Source organism: Herpailurus yagouaroundi, unplaced genomic scaffold (genome assembly GCF_014898765.1).
Source record: "Herpailurus yagouaroundi ecotype Mexico unplaced genomic scaffold, PumYag 67681, whole genome shotgun sequence".
Lineage (NCBI taxonomy): Eukaryota > Metazoa > Chordata > Mammalia > Carnivora > Felidae > Herpailurus > Herpailurus yagouaroundi.
Window position 1 is genome coordinate 260,558 of NW_024420481.1, and position 14,855 is coordinate 275,412.

The 14,855-nt window shown below is 43.0% G+C and overlaps 1 protein-coding gene and 1 pseudogene across 3 annotated transcripts in view; one reads left to right on the top strand and one right to left on the bottom strand.

Moving 5' to 3' along the window:
• The window catches only part of PABIR2 (PABIR family member 2), a 205,437-nt gene that overhangs the window by 89,943 nt on the left and 100,639 nt on the right, over nt 1-14,855 (top strand). The gene's annotated exons all lie outside the window — the stretch shown is intronic.
• LOC121025523 (60S ribosomal protein L32-like) lies at nt 1,963-2,350 on the bottom strand (annotated as a pseudogene).

A 14,855-nucleotide genomic window follows, 5' to 3' on the forward strand; every position in this document is an offset into this window, starting at 1 on the left:
GGGGCCCCATCAGCCATTTTATATACAGTGTGAAAGGGATTCTCATCACCTGGTTAGTTAACACATCCATCACCTCAGGTATTTATCTCTTTTTTTTTTGTAGAACATTTACATTCTACTCTCTTAGCAAATTTCAATGATATGATACAGTGTTACCAACTATAGTCACGATGTTTTACATCACCTCCTCAGACCTTGCTCATCTGATAGCTGGAAGCTGGTATCCTTTTACCAACCTCTCTCTGTTTCCCCTACCCGCCCCCCCAGCTCCTGGCAACCACTTTTCTACTCTCTGTTTCTAAGACTTTGACTTCCTTTTAAAGTATTCCACATATAGGTGATACCATACAGAATCTGTCTTTATTTGGCTCATTTCACTTAGTATAATGCCCTCAAGGTCCATCCGTGTTGTCACAAATGGCAGGATTTTTGCCTTTCTCAGGGACAAATAATATTCCAGTGTGTGTGTGTGTGTGTGTGTGTGTGTGTGTGTGTGTGTGCATGTGTGTGTGTGTGTATCACATTAAAATGTGATGGGATTGCTGGGTCATATGGTAGTACTATTTATAATTTTTTGAGGAAGCTGCATACTGTTTTCCAGAGTGGCCGTGCCAATTTACATTCCTATCCACAGTGCACAAAGTTCCCTTTGCTTCACATCCTTGCCAACACTTGTTATCCCTTAACTTTTTTTAAATTAACATTTCTTTTTTATGCTTATTTATTTGTTTTTGAGAGAGAGCGAGCAAGCAAGTATGTGCACGTGCACGTGCAAGCAGAGGAGAGGCAGAGAGAGAGGGAGAGAGGGAAATCCCAAGCAGGCTCTGCAGTGTCAGGGCAGAGCCCAATGCGGGGCTCTATCTCATGATCTGTGAGATCATGACCTGAGTCGAAATCAAGAGTCAGACACTTAACCAACTGAACCACCCAGGCGCCCCTCATCTTTTTGAGGATAGCTATTGTAACAGGTGTGAGGTGATATCTGATTATGGTTTTGACTTGCATTTTCCTGACGGTTAGTGACGTTGAGCACCTTTTCATGTGCCTATTGGGCCATTTGTATGTCTTCTTTGGGAAAATGTCTATTTAGTTGCTCTGCCTGTTTTTAAATGCAGATTGGTTTTTTGCTATAGAGCCGTGAGAGTTCTGTTTATATATTGGTTATTAACTCTTTATGAGATATGATTTGCAAACATTTTCTCTCATTCGGTAGGTTTATTTTCATTTTGTTAATGGATTCCTTTGCTGTGCGAAAGCTTTTTAGTTTGGTGAAGTCCCACTTATTTGTTTTTGCTTTTATTGCCTTTGCTTTTGGTGTCAAATCTAAAAAAATTATTGCCAAGACTGATGTCAAGGAACTTTTTCTGTTTTCTTCTAGGAGTTTTAGGGTTTCAGGTCTTATGTTCAAGTCTTTAATTTATTTCGAGTTGATTTTTGTGTATAGTGTAAGGGTCCAGTTTCATTATTTTGCATATGGCTGTCCGGTTTTCTCAACACCATTTATTTTTTTCTTTTCATTTTTTCTTTAATCTTTATTTTTGAGAGAAAGAGAGAGAGACAGAGATCAGGGAAAGGACAGAGAGAGAGAGAGTGGGGAAAGGACAGAGAAAGAGGGAGACACAGAATCGGAAGCAGGCTCTGGGCTCTAAGCTGTCAGGACAAAGCCCAATGCGGGGCTCAAACTCACAAAGCGTGAGATCATGACCTGAGCTGAAGTCCGCCGCTTAACCGACTGAGCCACCCAGGCGCCCCTCTCAACACCATTTATTGAAGAGACTATCCTTTCCCCACTGTGTATTCTTGACCCCTTTGTCATAGATTGATTGATCATATATGTATGAGTTTATTACTGGGCTCTCTATTCTGTTTCATTGATCTGTATGTGTTTTAATGTAAATACCATACTGGGTTTCTTTTTGTAGTTTTATTAACACAAATGCAATGTGCACATAAGCTGTCTGTCTAGTAATTTTCTCCACTGTGCAGCCTGGCATTGGGATTGGTGACTCTGATGGCCAGCTGGGCTGCCCTTTACACAGTGGCTTTGGAGGACGCATTGTGAGCAGTCTCTGCACAGTACGATTTGTTGCACATCAGCAGCATTTCAAGCTCCTTGACGTTGTGGGCTAGGAATTTCTGGAAGCCACTGAGCAGCATGTGCCTTGTTTTCTTGTTGCTCTCATAACCAAATGTTGGGCATCAGGATCTGGCCCTTGAGTCTTCTGTGCACTCTATTGTCAATGCCTCTGGGTTTCTGCCACTTGGCGTTTAATTTTGACTGGTGCGAAATGAACTTCTTGGTTCTCTTTTTAATGAGTTTGGGCTTCACCAGAAGTCTGAGGGCAGACATCTCTGCAGGCAGTGCAGTGCCAAGGTCATACTGTCTTGATAACTATAGCTCTGTAACATAGCTTAGAATCAGGAAGTGTAATGCCTCCAACTTTATTCTTTTTTCTCAAACTTGCTTTGGCTCTTCTGGGTCTTTTGTGGCTCCATATAAATTTTAAGATTGTTTTATTTTATTTATGTGAAAAATGCTGGTAGAATTTTGATAGGGATTGCATTGAATCTGGAGATTGCTTTGTGTGGCATGGACATTTTAACAGTATTAATTCTTCTCATCTATGAGCACAGAGTATCTTTTTTATTTATTTGTGTCATCTTCAGTTTCTTTCATCAGTGTCATAATTTTCAGTTTACAGATCTTTCACCTCCTTGGTTAAATTTATTCCTAGGTATTTTATTCTTTTTGATGCAATTGCAAGCAGGATTATTTTCTCGATTTTTCTTTCTGTTCATTTTTAGCATATAGAACTGCAACTGATTTTTGTATATTGATTTTGTATCCTGAAAGTTTATTGAACTTGTTTATTAGTTCTGACAGCTTCTTTGGTAGAATCTTTGCATTTTCCATGTATAATATCATGTCTTCTGCAAATAGAAAAAGTCTTTCTCTTTTCCAATTTGGATGTCTTTTATTTCTTTTTCTTGTCTAATTGCTGTGGCTAGGACTTCCAGTACAATGTTGAATAAAAGTGGTGAGAGTGGGCATCTTTGTCTTGTTCCTGATCTTAGAGGAAAAGTTTTTAGCTTTCCACATTGAATATGATACTGGTGGTAGGCTTGTCATATGTAGCCTTTATTATGTTGAGGTATATTCCCTCTCTACCTGTTTTTTTGAGTGTCTTGTTTTATCATGGATGGATGTTAAGTTTTGTCAAATGCGTTTTCTGCATCTATTGAGATAATCCTATGATTTTTATCCTTCATTTTATTAATGTGGTGTATCTCATTGATTTATTTGTGGATATTGAAACATCCTTGCATCCCTGGAATAAACCCCAGTTGATCATGGTATATTATCCTCTTAATGTACGGTTGAATTCAGTTTGATGATATTTTGTTGAGGATTTTTACATTTATGTTCATGAGGAATATTGGCTTATTTTTTTTCCTCTAGTGTCTTTGTCTGGTTTTGGTATCAGGGTAATGCTGACCTCGTAAAATGAGTCTAGCTAGAAGTGTTCCTTCCTCTTCCATTTTTTGGAAGAGTTTGAGAAGGATTGTTATTAATTCTTTAAGCTTTTTATAGAATTCACCCCTGACACCATCTGGTCCTGGAGTTTTCTTTGTTGTGAGGTTTTTGATTATGGATTCCTTACTAGTAATCCATCTGTCTAGATTGTCTATTTCTTTATGATTCAGTCTTTGTAGGCTGTATATTTCTAGGAATTTATTCATTTCTTCTAGGTTGCCCAATTTATTGTCTCATAGTTACCCATTGTAGTCTTTTATGATCCTTTGCATTTCTGTGGTATCATTTCTAACGTTTCTTGTTTCATTTATGTTTATATATTTGAGTCCTCTCTCCTTTTTTCTTGGTAAGTCTAGCTAAAGGTTTGTCTGTTTTATTTATCTTTTTAAAAAGCTGCTCTTAATTTCACAGATCTTTTCTATTGTCTTTTTAGTCTTTATTTCATTTATTTCTGCTCTGATCTTTGTTATTTCCTTCCTTCTACTGATTTTGCACTTAGTTTGTTGTTTTTTCTTCCAGTTCCTTGAGGTGTAAAGTTAGGTTGTCTATTTGAGCCTTTTCTTCTTCCTTAATGTAGGAATAAATCACTACGAATCCCACTAGAACTGCTTTTGCTGCATCCCATAATATACTACTGTTAACTCTTCTAGCAAGTGGTTTAGATGTGGTGTATCGGATGAGAGACATGCCTTACGTGTTGAGGAATTTCAGGGGAGGGAGACATAACTGGATGTGTGTTGGCAGGGATGAGTCAAGGGTGAAGTGATTTTGAACTTGATGAGGAATAGGTGACACTGGAGAACTGGAGGGGAGGGAAGGAGTGAAGGTGGAACACAGAGAAAGCCAAGGTATAGACATGTGGGGATGCTCAAGAGACCAAATGTAAATGGGGGTGGGTGAGGAATCCTGTGTAGCAGAACATTAGGAGTTACTAGGGAAGTGGAGCCATAGGACTAACAGCCTTGAATGCCAGGCTGTGATTCTGGAGGAATTGTTTGAGATTTTTCAGGCAAGGGTGATAGGATGATAAAACTTATGTCAATATATTTTCTAAATGTGGCTTATCTGTCCAAGTCTAGCTCACAGCCACTTCCTATTGGAAGCCTTACTAGACCACTTCCCCCTCCTGAATTTCACTGTTCCTTTTCCAAATTCTGTTGACACTGATTGCTCTTCCCCTGCAGTAATTTTGACTTTAACCTTCTACTGTCTCCTCTTGGGAACTAACTATGTTTTGTGTAGGTGTGTTGTGTAGGGAGAGGATATCTTTTCTCTGAAGATATAGCCTTGCCTTTCACTTCCTCTTTCCCATATAAAGCTTAGCACATTGTGGGCTCTGAAGGAATAGTTTGAATTAACTCAGTGATTGATTATGGACATGCCTAATTGGAGTAGGGAAAACAAAAATGTCCCACAGGCAGGATGTGTACTGGCTCTGTGAGGAAAGTAGTAAAATTTTAAAAAGGTGGACAGGATTCACTGTCATAGACTCATTCCTGAAGCCCCAGAGTCAAGTTTTTTAGACATTTTTCGAAATATCTTTGCCTAAGTTACTTGGGACCTTCCAAGCCAAACCTTCCGAGGCTGGCTAGCTGGCTGGCTGGATTAACTGGTGTAATGGCTTCAGAGAATGGAGGGCTGACCAGGAAGAGATGCCCCAAGTGCAGCCCTATGTGGGAAACCAGCTTCCTCACAGCCCAGAGAAGGAAGAGAAAGGGCCTCTGTCTTTAATCGCAGCTATTCAAGAAACCAGCTCTGCTGAGAGCAGCAGACGCTGGGAGACAAAAAAAATACATAGTCTTTGCAAAGGAAACTTTTTTCCAACCTGAGGTCAAGCCCAAGAGTCAAACTGTAAAGGGGCTGGGAGGGAGAGCCTGGGTATGAAATGACCAAGAGAGCCTGTTACAGGCCTGTTTCCAAAGAACCACATCTCTATGCCTGTCACAGTCCCTCTTCCCAAACACCCATCAAATGAAATAACCCATCTGTACAAATCTTCATTTGTTCAGCGTGGAAGCCTGATGCTTTTCTAATAGAAATCTGTAAGTTAACCTGGTTTGCAAAGGCCTCTAAACACATCAACAGAAGAAATTATTTGAAATTGATTCTGGTCAGGACTTGTCTCCTTCCTTGTGTTCCTGGGGCTCCAAAATGACCCTTTCCTGAGCCTCCACCAATCAGAGTCCCATCCCTCAGCCCACCCATCTCGTCCAGATGTCGAGGAGAAAGCATTCTGATTTAACTAATGCACACTAAGGTGTAAGTGAGGTCATATACAAACTAGCCCAGGTGTGTTTGCATTTCCAGAAGAGCCATCATAAGGAACAGAATTCTAAACAGTCAAATTTCCAGTGTTATTTTGGGGCGTTGTGTGATGAGACGAGTCTTATTGGGCCAACTCAAATATACCACATGGGTAACCGCCTCAGCCACGTCTGATGCCATTCCCCGCTCTTGGAATGTTCTGGCCTCTTCTGTCTCTCTCTGTCTCTAAGTTCTGTTTTTCCTTCAGGGCTCAGCTCAAGCCTTGCCCATGAAGCCTGCCCAGAGAGCACCTGGCTTGAATTTCTGCCCCACTCGGAAGTCCTTGCTTCTCACTTGTTCCATCTGGGTTAGTTTGGTTTCCTTGAGCAGATCCTGAGCTCTGTGAGAACAGGAATCATGTTTTAAACTTCTTGTCTGTCTTCCATAGCCCTTGGCATTGAGTCACAGCTACCCCATAAGGTAGGGTGTCATTATGCCTCTTTTACAGAGGAACTTGTTGGGGGGGGGGGGAAACCCGGGTGAAAAAAAAAAAGTAATTTTAAAGTCCACCTCTTTTCTATTTCTGGAAGTTCTCAATTTATCAGCCAATATGATATTTTTGAGTTTGACCTCTGTGACCAGCACTGTGCAATTGGAAACGTAAAAGAGGCATAGATAGGGGCATCTGGGTGGCTCAGTTAATTAAGTATCCGACTCTTGGTTTCAGCTTAGGTCATGGTGTCACAGTTCATGAGTTCAAGCCCTGCATCAGGCTCTGTGCTGACAGCACAGAACCTTCTTGGGATTCCCTCTCTCTCTCTCTCTCTCTCCCTCTCTCCCCACCCCCATTCATTCTCTCTCAAAATGAATAAATTTTTAAAAACTTTTAAAAAAGTGGCATAGACCTGGCACCCTGCCTTCAAGTCAGTTGTGGAGTAGTGCCCCCAAACCTGACTAATCATCGCGAACACCTCAGGAGCTTGTTAACACACAGACTCCCAGGCCATCCCCAGAGATTCTGATTTAGTAGGTCTGGGATAGGCCTCAGGTCTGTTCTCAAAACCACTTGAAGCCTCCTGATAATCAGCCATGTTTGAAAGCCATTGCTGCCCTGAGGCATATATTTTTCGTGCTTGATAAGCCCGTGAAGATGATTGAGTCAGGTGTTCCCTGAAAAGCGAGGCACACACTACTGACGGGACTGAGGCACACAAACTTTATTTTTATTGTTACATATTTATCTTAATGTATATTAGAAAAATATATAGCCATTCCATAAAATCATGACTTCACAGATGTGATCATTTCCTTTTATGAAAAATGTACATGATTCTGACACATGCTACAGCATGGATGAACCTTGAAGACACTATGCTAAATGAAATAAGCCAGAGACAAAATAAACAGTTGCTCTATGATTCCACTTGTGTGAGGTACCTAGAATACTCTCAGAGAGACAGAAAGTAGAATAGTGGTTGCTAGGGACTAGGGAAAGAGGAAATGGTGAATTATTGTTTAACGTGTATGGACTTCCAGTTTTGCAGTATTTGGGAGAGAGTTCTGGAGACGGATGGTGGTGATGTTTGCACAATAGTGTGAATGTACTTAATGTCACTTAACTGGACACTTAAAAATTATTAAAACAGTAAAGTTTGTTATATATGTTTTACCACAATGAAAAATGTATTTCTTTTTTTTTTTAATTTTTTAATGTTTATTTTTGAGAGAGAGAGAGAGAGAGAGAGAGAGAGAGAGAGAAACAGAGCGTGAACAGGGGAGGAGCAGAGAGACAGGGAGACACAGAATCAGAAGCAGGCTCCAGGCTCCAAGCACAGAGCCTGACACGGGTCTCGGACTCACAAACCACAAGATCGTGACCTGGGCTGAAGTCGGACGCTCAACCGAATGAGCCACCCAGGCTCCCCAGAAAAATGTACTTCAATCAAAAAGAAAGATAGGAAACTTTTACTTAAATAAAAATAGAGATTGATTGCAGGTACAACAAATGTGAAGGTGCTGTGCAAACAACCTGTACCTGAGAAACAGTGTTGTGGTTTCACTCTCTAATTTTGCTTAGGAGAACACCAACACCCAAAGAAGGGGAGTGACTGCCCAATGTCCAATGTCGCATATTGAGTCAAAAGCAAGGCCGGGACTAGCACCCAGGTTTCCTGACTCTTTCAATATTTTTTCCTTTATATCATCTGAGTGTTTGCTAAAATATCATGGCGGAGGCAACAGGCACAGAGGGTAGTGCATATATGCTAGATAAGTCAGGGAGAGCTTGCTGGAGGAAGCGGACCTTGTCAGAGGCCCTCAGAGATACGAAGATGTGTAAATTCGGGGCGATAGGAGGTGGGCACAAAAACAAACACGGGCCCGGAAGCAGGAGCGAATGTGGTTTGTGGTTCATACCGATACGAGGAGGATGGAGCCCTGGCCGGAGCTATGGGTCCGTTCTGAAATAACGTGAGGTTCCTGAATGATAGGTGAATTTAGATTCAATACAATGAGCAATAGGGCAACCCTTCTGGAATTTTGGGCAGAGCTGTGGCAGTGGCAACAGAGGGCCGTAGGCAACTCAGAGGCTGATTTAAAGGCAAGTCATGAAGCAGAACAATCAGAACTTAGTCATCTGTGAAAGGGCAGATGAAGGAAAGAGAGAAATCTAGGATGAGCCCAAGGTTTCGAGGCCTGGCTGTTGGAGTCATCGTATGTAGTGCCCTCACCAGAAATGAAAAAAAAAGTAGGAAAAGGAGATGCTTCGGAGCAAAGGTGAAACATTTGGTTTGGGGCGTAGGGAGTGGGACGTAATGGTGCAACATCTGAGTGGAGATGGTCTCCAAGTAGCTTGAAATTTAAGATATGAGATTGGGGTGAGGTTAGAGGTGATTGGACTCTTTTTAATTCTGGATACTTTACACAAGGATGATCTTCCAGTGACATATTCACTTTTATTTATCATTAATTTAAAAGACATATTGTTTTCATAAAGAAATTGTGGTGTAAGACTTTGAACGCAAGGGAACAGCAACTTAAGTGCCTTCAAAGCCAGGAAACATCAAGGAGAGGGTGGGAATGGCCCAAGTGAGTAATTATGTTTTCTCTTCTGGAAAGAAAAGAGAGGAAAACCATGGTGTAATTTCCAGTTGTCCTTTCTTGGAGCTCTAACGCATAGAAGGATTTAGTGTCCTTGTCACCCAATGCAACCTTTCAAAGAACTGCTGGAGCAGTATTTAGTAATGAACCTTTGGGAACACCTTGTATGGAATCCAGCTCCTCTGCAATTAATGCAGTGTGGCAGCTGCCTGAATGATTCATATCACAGCATCACACAGCACCACATCATTTGACAGAGTGGGAACGGGAGGATTGACACTCTTTGCCGTGTTGTCTGTTACAGACTTGCTCAGCGTCTGAAAGGCTATACCCCCTTAAGCATGACTGACAACACACTTGGATTTGCTATAAAAAAAAAACAAAACAAAACTGAAAAATCTCATCTCTGATTTCTGTGAGTCAAATGAATGGAAAATGTCCGAGTTGGGGGAGCACGGCAGGTTTAGCAGATGTTCTCGTGCACTCTTAGAGCAAGAGGGAAAGTGGTCCGCTCTGGCCACATTTACAGAGAGGACTGGGGGAGCCCTTTCTTCTAAACTTGTTTCCTGGAGTCAGGGCTGGCCATTAGGAAACAAGAGAAGTTTCTGCTTGGCCCCTTCACTTCTCTTCCTGTCTTCTGTTTCTCTCCTCACAACCACTTTCAGTAGTCCACAGGCTTACCTCCAAGTGCCCAGAGCTATCACACAGCCCCACTGTGAGGCCTCTCTAAAACTAATAATAACTACTGTGTATTGAGAATTGACAGTGTGCCCAACAGGCACTATGCTAGGTGCTTTATATATGCATTATCTCATTTAGTCCTCAAACAAAATTATGAGGTAAGTAGCCATTATTCTCCTCATTGTACAGATCAGGAAAGTGAAACTGGATGAAGTTAAATAAATTCCACTAAGGCACAAGCCCAAGTCCAGCACTTCCCAAGTTCCACTACATCACACTTTGTCCAAGAGCGAGAGGAGGAAAGGGGGCATAACCTAGCCAGCTAAAGCAGCTACATTAACTCTAGCAACCAGTAGACTCTCACATCATATATTGAGCAATGAACTTCCCAGAAGACTTTAAATCTACCCCCTAAGACAGACTCCACTGATGGTCTAAAAGAAACTAGAAAGACCTTTTCTACCTTTGACAGGGGTAAAGGGAGAGTTTTGATTTGACAAGAAGTTTATGGTCACTCTTGAGATGATTTCAGATGAGAAAAGCGTAACACACATTTTCCTTCGGCTTTGCAAATGACTTTGGGTTTGCACTTTGTTTCTATCTAGCTGAGCCCATGACTGATCTGTGACAGAATCTTAATGCTAATATTCCTTTCATGATCTCTTTCTGTTGATACATCACTCTTAGAGTGGCATAAAATTAGAGGGGCACTGGGAAATCTTTATGATTTGCACTTATCCCCCTATTACATCGTAAGTCCTCTGGAAGAGTAGGCTCTCATTTCTTCTTGAATTATTGCCCAATTTGTTATTGGGATTAGTTCGTCCCATTGGTTTCTTTTTTTTTTTTTTTGTTTTTTTTTTTTTAAATTTTTTAAATTTATTTATTTATGGGACAGACAGAGACAGAGCATGAACGGGGGAGGGGCAGAGAGAGAGGGAGACACAGAATCGGAAACAGGCTCCAGGCTCCGAGCCATCAGCCCAGAGCCCGACGCGGGGCTCGAACTCACGGACCGCGAGATCGTGACCTGGCTGAAGTCGGACGCTTAACCGACTGCGCCACCCAGGCGCCCCATGTCCCATTGGTTTCTAAGATGAAGACTAAAAACCAGGATTCTTGGTCATGCTGAAGAAGAAAAAGGGCAAGGGCGAAGCTGCAGTTGGGGTCCTGGAAGGGGCAATTGGTCCAGCAGCAGGCAGGGCTCATACTGAGTACTTCTCATTCTCTCACCTAGTCCTCCCTGTGCCAAACGAGACGGCTGGCTGAGGTGAAGGGAGATGTTGAACCAGAGAAAAGGATTTTTCTTTGTTTATTTAATATTCAATAAAAAGTAAACCACCTTTGTATACCCTGGGTTTGGCATCGTACCCTGCAAGAGATACTCTTGGCCACCAACTTTCCTATCTTCAAACCGTAGGAAGACAGGGCTGGAAAGGAACTCCTAACGCATCTAGTTCTACCCTGAGTTGCACAGATGGGGGACAGAGAGGCTCAGAGAAAGAGACGGATGTGCTCAAGGTCATGCAGTGAGTTAGTTGTGGGCCAGGACCCAGATGTCCTGATTCTTGGATGAGCATTCTTCCACTTCACCACATTGTAACCTCATCAACAGCAGACCTCCGATTAAGGACCTCTCGGCTTACATCCATTTCAGGTTCCAAAGTATTCTCCTAGCTGGCTTTTGGGACTTGCTTGGTAATTCAAGACCGTTTGGATAGTGCCTAAGTGTCATCCTGGATTGTTCTTCCCAGATCAGCTGCAATCCAGGCCAGGATGGAACGCTGCCACCAAATCAGTCCTCTCTGGCCTCTGCATTATGAGTAAAGGAAAATGAATGTCTCCGTCTTGTGTCTGGGGCTTTCAGATTGCTGAACAGATGTCTGTCTCAAAATGACTCCTTAGCTACCAGGCAGGGAAAAAGACCGGCTACAAGCCCTGATAAGGGACACAAGCCTTTAGAGTGCAAGAGAGCTGCCGTCGTCTACCTCCCTCTTCCCCACAGGACCAAATGTACAACATGTTGAATTTTCCTTGTCAAAGAGGATGTGTACAGACTCCCCTGACTTGAAGCAGCCTGGTGAGCCCTGTGCTTTGGAAAATGGGCTTTTAAGTCCGAACTTGAGTTCTTCTCAGAAGACCTTAATCTGTTCTTCTGTCAGGTACTAGATTCAAGACAGTTTTTTCCATTCACATGAAATAATCAATATTTTCCCAGTCCTGACCCAAAAAGGGAAAGATTCCATTTCATCCCGCCTGCTGTATTACATGTATTTCCATGTTTTACATCCCCTTACCCACCAGCCTGTGGCCCCACATGGGCACTATTTTTGGAACTAACCTAAGAGAGAGGTTGGTGGCACTGGGGTGAGGAATTTGAGAAGGGATTCCTGTGTCTCTAGTGCTTGGCCCAGTAAAAGTGACGATCTGGGTTACCACTCAGTGCTGCAGGTGTTTAGCTCCTGCTGGGACGTTCAATAGCGCAAATATAGCAGGGGACACAAGTTGGAGCATGTTCCTCAGGAAGCGCACATGACACGTGGCCACTCACTCAGCGGGGCCAAAGTTACTGCTCTGTAGAGAATGACAGCTGTTCTGCTGAGGCCCTCTGGAGGGGCTAGGCAGCCTTCCAAGATAAGAAAAGCCATTTAGTCTCCACTACTACCTTCTGCCATCAGTGGAAAAGCTCTGGTGAAACTGTCTTTCTCCTACATAGTCCACGTCACGAATGGCCCTCTGTATACTCTATGGGATTCGAGGGATATGCCTAGGGCCAGCTTTGGGCAAAGCTGCAATCAGTGACCATCACACACTCTGATGCGAAGGGTGTCCGATAGGGCCTTCGTTATCTCTTCCTCAGCCATTATGCCGTTAGAAATCTTAGAGCAGACATGCCAATTACAGTCGGCCTCTCCACCATTTCCTTCTAAGGGAAACTACATGGTCCACACTCCCTTGCTGAAGAGAATGGCCCTGGACTATTTTTCAAAAATGGAATGGTGACTTCTTAGGTCATGGATGGGTACCTGACCCAAGGACAGTCGATGTATCAGCTGATGGATGACCTATGTATGAAGTGGCCTAGCAAGAAAAAAGTACTCAGTAGGGCAATGGGGAGTGGCTAGGACATACAACTTGTCTCCCTAGAATGTAAGTGGGGAAAATGCTGAGATTTTCAGTTTGTTGGTAGCAAGAGTATAAGCAATGAGAAGACACTAGATCAAAGCAGAGACCAACTACAGTGTTGTTTTGTTTTGTTTTGTTTTGTTTTGTTTTGTTTTGTTTTTAATGGCAGAGCATTGGATAACATTCTGGCTGTCGAGGAGATAATGAGATTTAATCCCTAGAACTCTCTCAGTTCCTGAATGATACCAGATTCTGAGTTCCCATGAGAAGCTTTGGAGGGACATTCATTTGCCTTCATGTAGTTGGGGATCAGGCTGAAGTATGCAAAAAGGAATCCTTCTTCTGTTGAGGGTGATGGGGGAAAATTCCTAGTAAGGTGGGCTCCTTTCCCTTGGAACTCGATCTGCACTATTGGTAAGGCTTCTTAGGTGTTGTATGGAAGTCCCATCCTTAGTCCTTTTCTCCCACTCCACCCTTCTGCCCAATTCTAGTCCAAGATTGATCATCCTCTGATGTGGCCAGCTTCTCATCATGCTGACAAAAGATCACTCTCTAACTTTCTGACTGCGCATCTCAACCCAGGTCAGTCCAGACAGGCAGTGTACAAAGGGCCTCTGTCACCTTGCATGTAGTGGGCATGACAAATTCACTTTCCCTTCGGATCTAGGCCAACACTGTTGAAGATGCCCAACTCAATTTCTCAACTTTCAGACCTTAAACATGGTACCCACACAGACTGATGTGAGCACCAAGAAGGGTTGGGCACAAAGCCCGTGTTGACTTGTGGAAGCTACAGAAGCAGGAGACCTTTAATGAGAGAATAAGCATCCTTCCAAGCCTCTTGCCACATAAGCTACCATGGATGGTTTTGCAGTACTTTGCAAGTCACATAGACACTCTACATTTGGGCTCAGTGTTATGAACAGGACTCTGGAAGAACCCTATCTCTGTCTTCACCAAAAGCCAGCCCTGTCATCTGTTTTTAATCTGGGCTGAATTAGCCTGTGATGGGAAGCAGAGAAAGATAAACGAGACAAGGCCACTGTTTGCAAACCTCTGGCAATCCTTGGTGGAAAAGATTTGTGGCACTCAGATCTTTGTGCCATCAAGTGGTGAGAACAGACTAGAATTTCTTCTAGAAGAGGAACCTAGATTCTAGACTCCTCTGAGTGGGCCCACCTGAATCAGCTTGTGTAACTAACCTCCCCATTTTTGCTGTTTACGATGGAAGGTGGGCAGACCTGCAATGATGGGGAAAGGGTGCTCTAGCTGACATCTCTAGGATCTCTGCAGGTGGTGCAAGAAATCGCCATGGAAGTTCTGGGATGATTCCAGGGCCCACTGAACTAAGCCAAATCCCATTTCACTGCTGAACACACACCCCAAGAATCAATTTTACAGCTTCAGTCAGAGGGAGAATGAAAACTTTGAAGCTAATGTACCCCTTGATTTTTCTTAGTGTACTAGGACTTCATGGAAAATTCTAGAAATGGAGGAAAGGAAGAAGAGCGTGTAGAAACTGAACAAGGAAATCACACACAAAATAATACTGTGCATATTTCCTGGGCTTTTCTCTCCTACTTATGAACTGGACAAGGATGAAATGACTCTTGTCACAATTGAAGAGTTCATATGCTCTTTTACTGTATCTTCGTTTACTGTCTGAGTTTGACTTCACAAAGATACTTGTCACACTTTTTCTTGGGCCATCTGAGTAGCTTACATCCTAGAGTCAAGAGCAGATCGGGAGGCAGCATGTGAGTCACCTATGGCAAGGCCAGTCTTCAGTAACTCTGATCAAGACAAGAGGAGTCATTTGGCCAAATGGTTCTTCCTTCTTCCTTGGGCACCTCAGAATCCATCTGACCTTGCTTGCCTCCCTCATTGGCTCAGCAGCCTGGGCTCTGTGCCCCATCCAACTGTTCTGTGAAGAGCTTCATTAGTCGATGGCCCTACTGCTCTCCAATGTCCCTGCTACCAGATAAATTAAATCAGGTTCAATGATGGAAGCACAGAACATCTGGGTCAGAGAGGACTTTAAAAATCATTTTGGGGGCGCCTGGGTGGCGCAGTCGGTTAAGCGTCCGACTTCAACCAGGTCACGATCTCACGGTCCGTGAGTTCGAGCCCCGCGTCGGGCTCTGGGCTGATGGCTCAGAGCCTGGAGCCT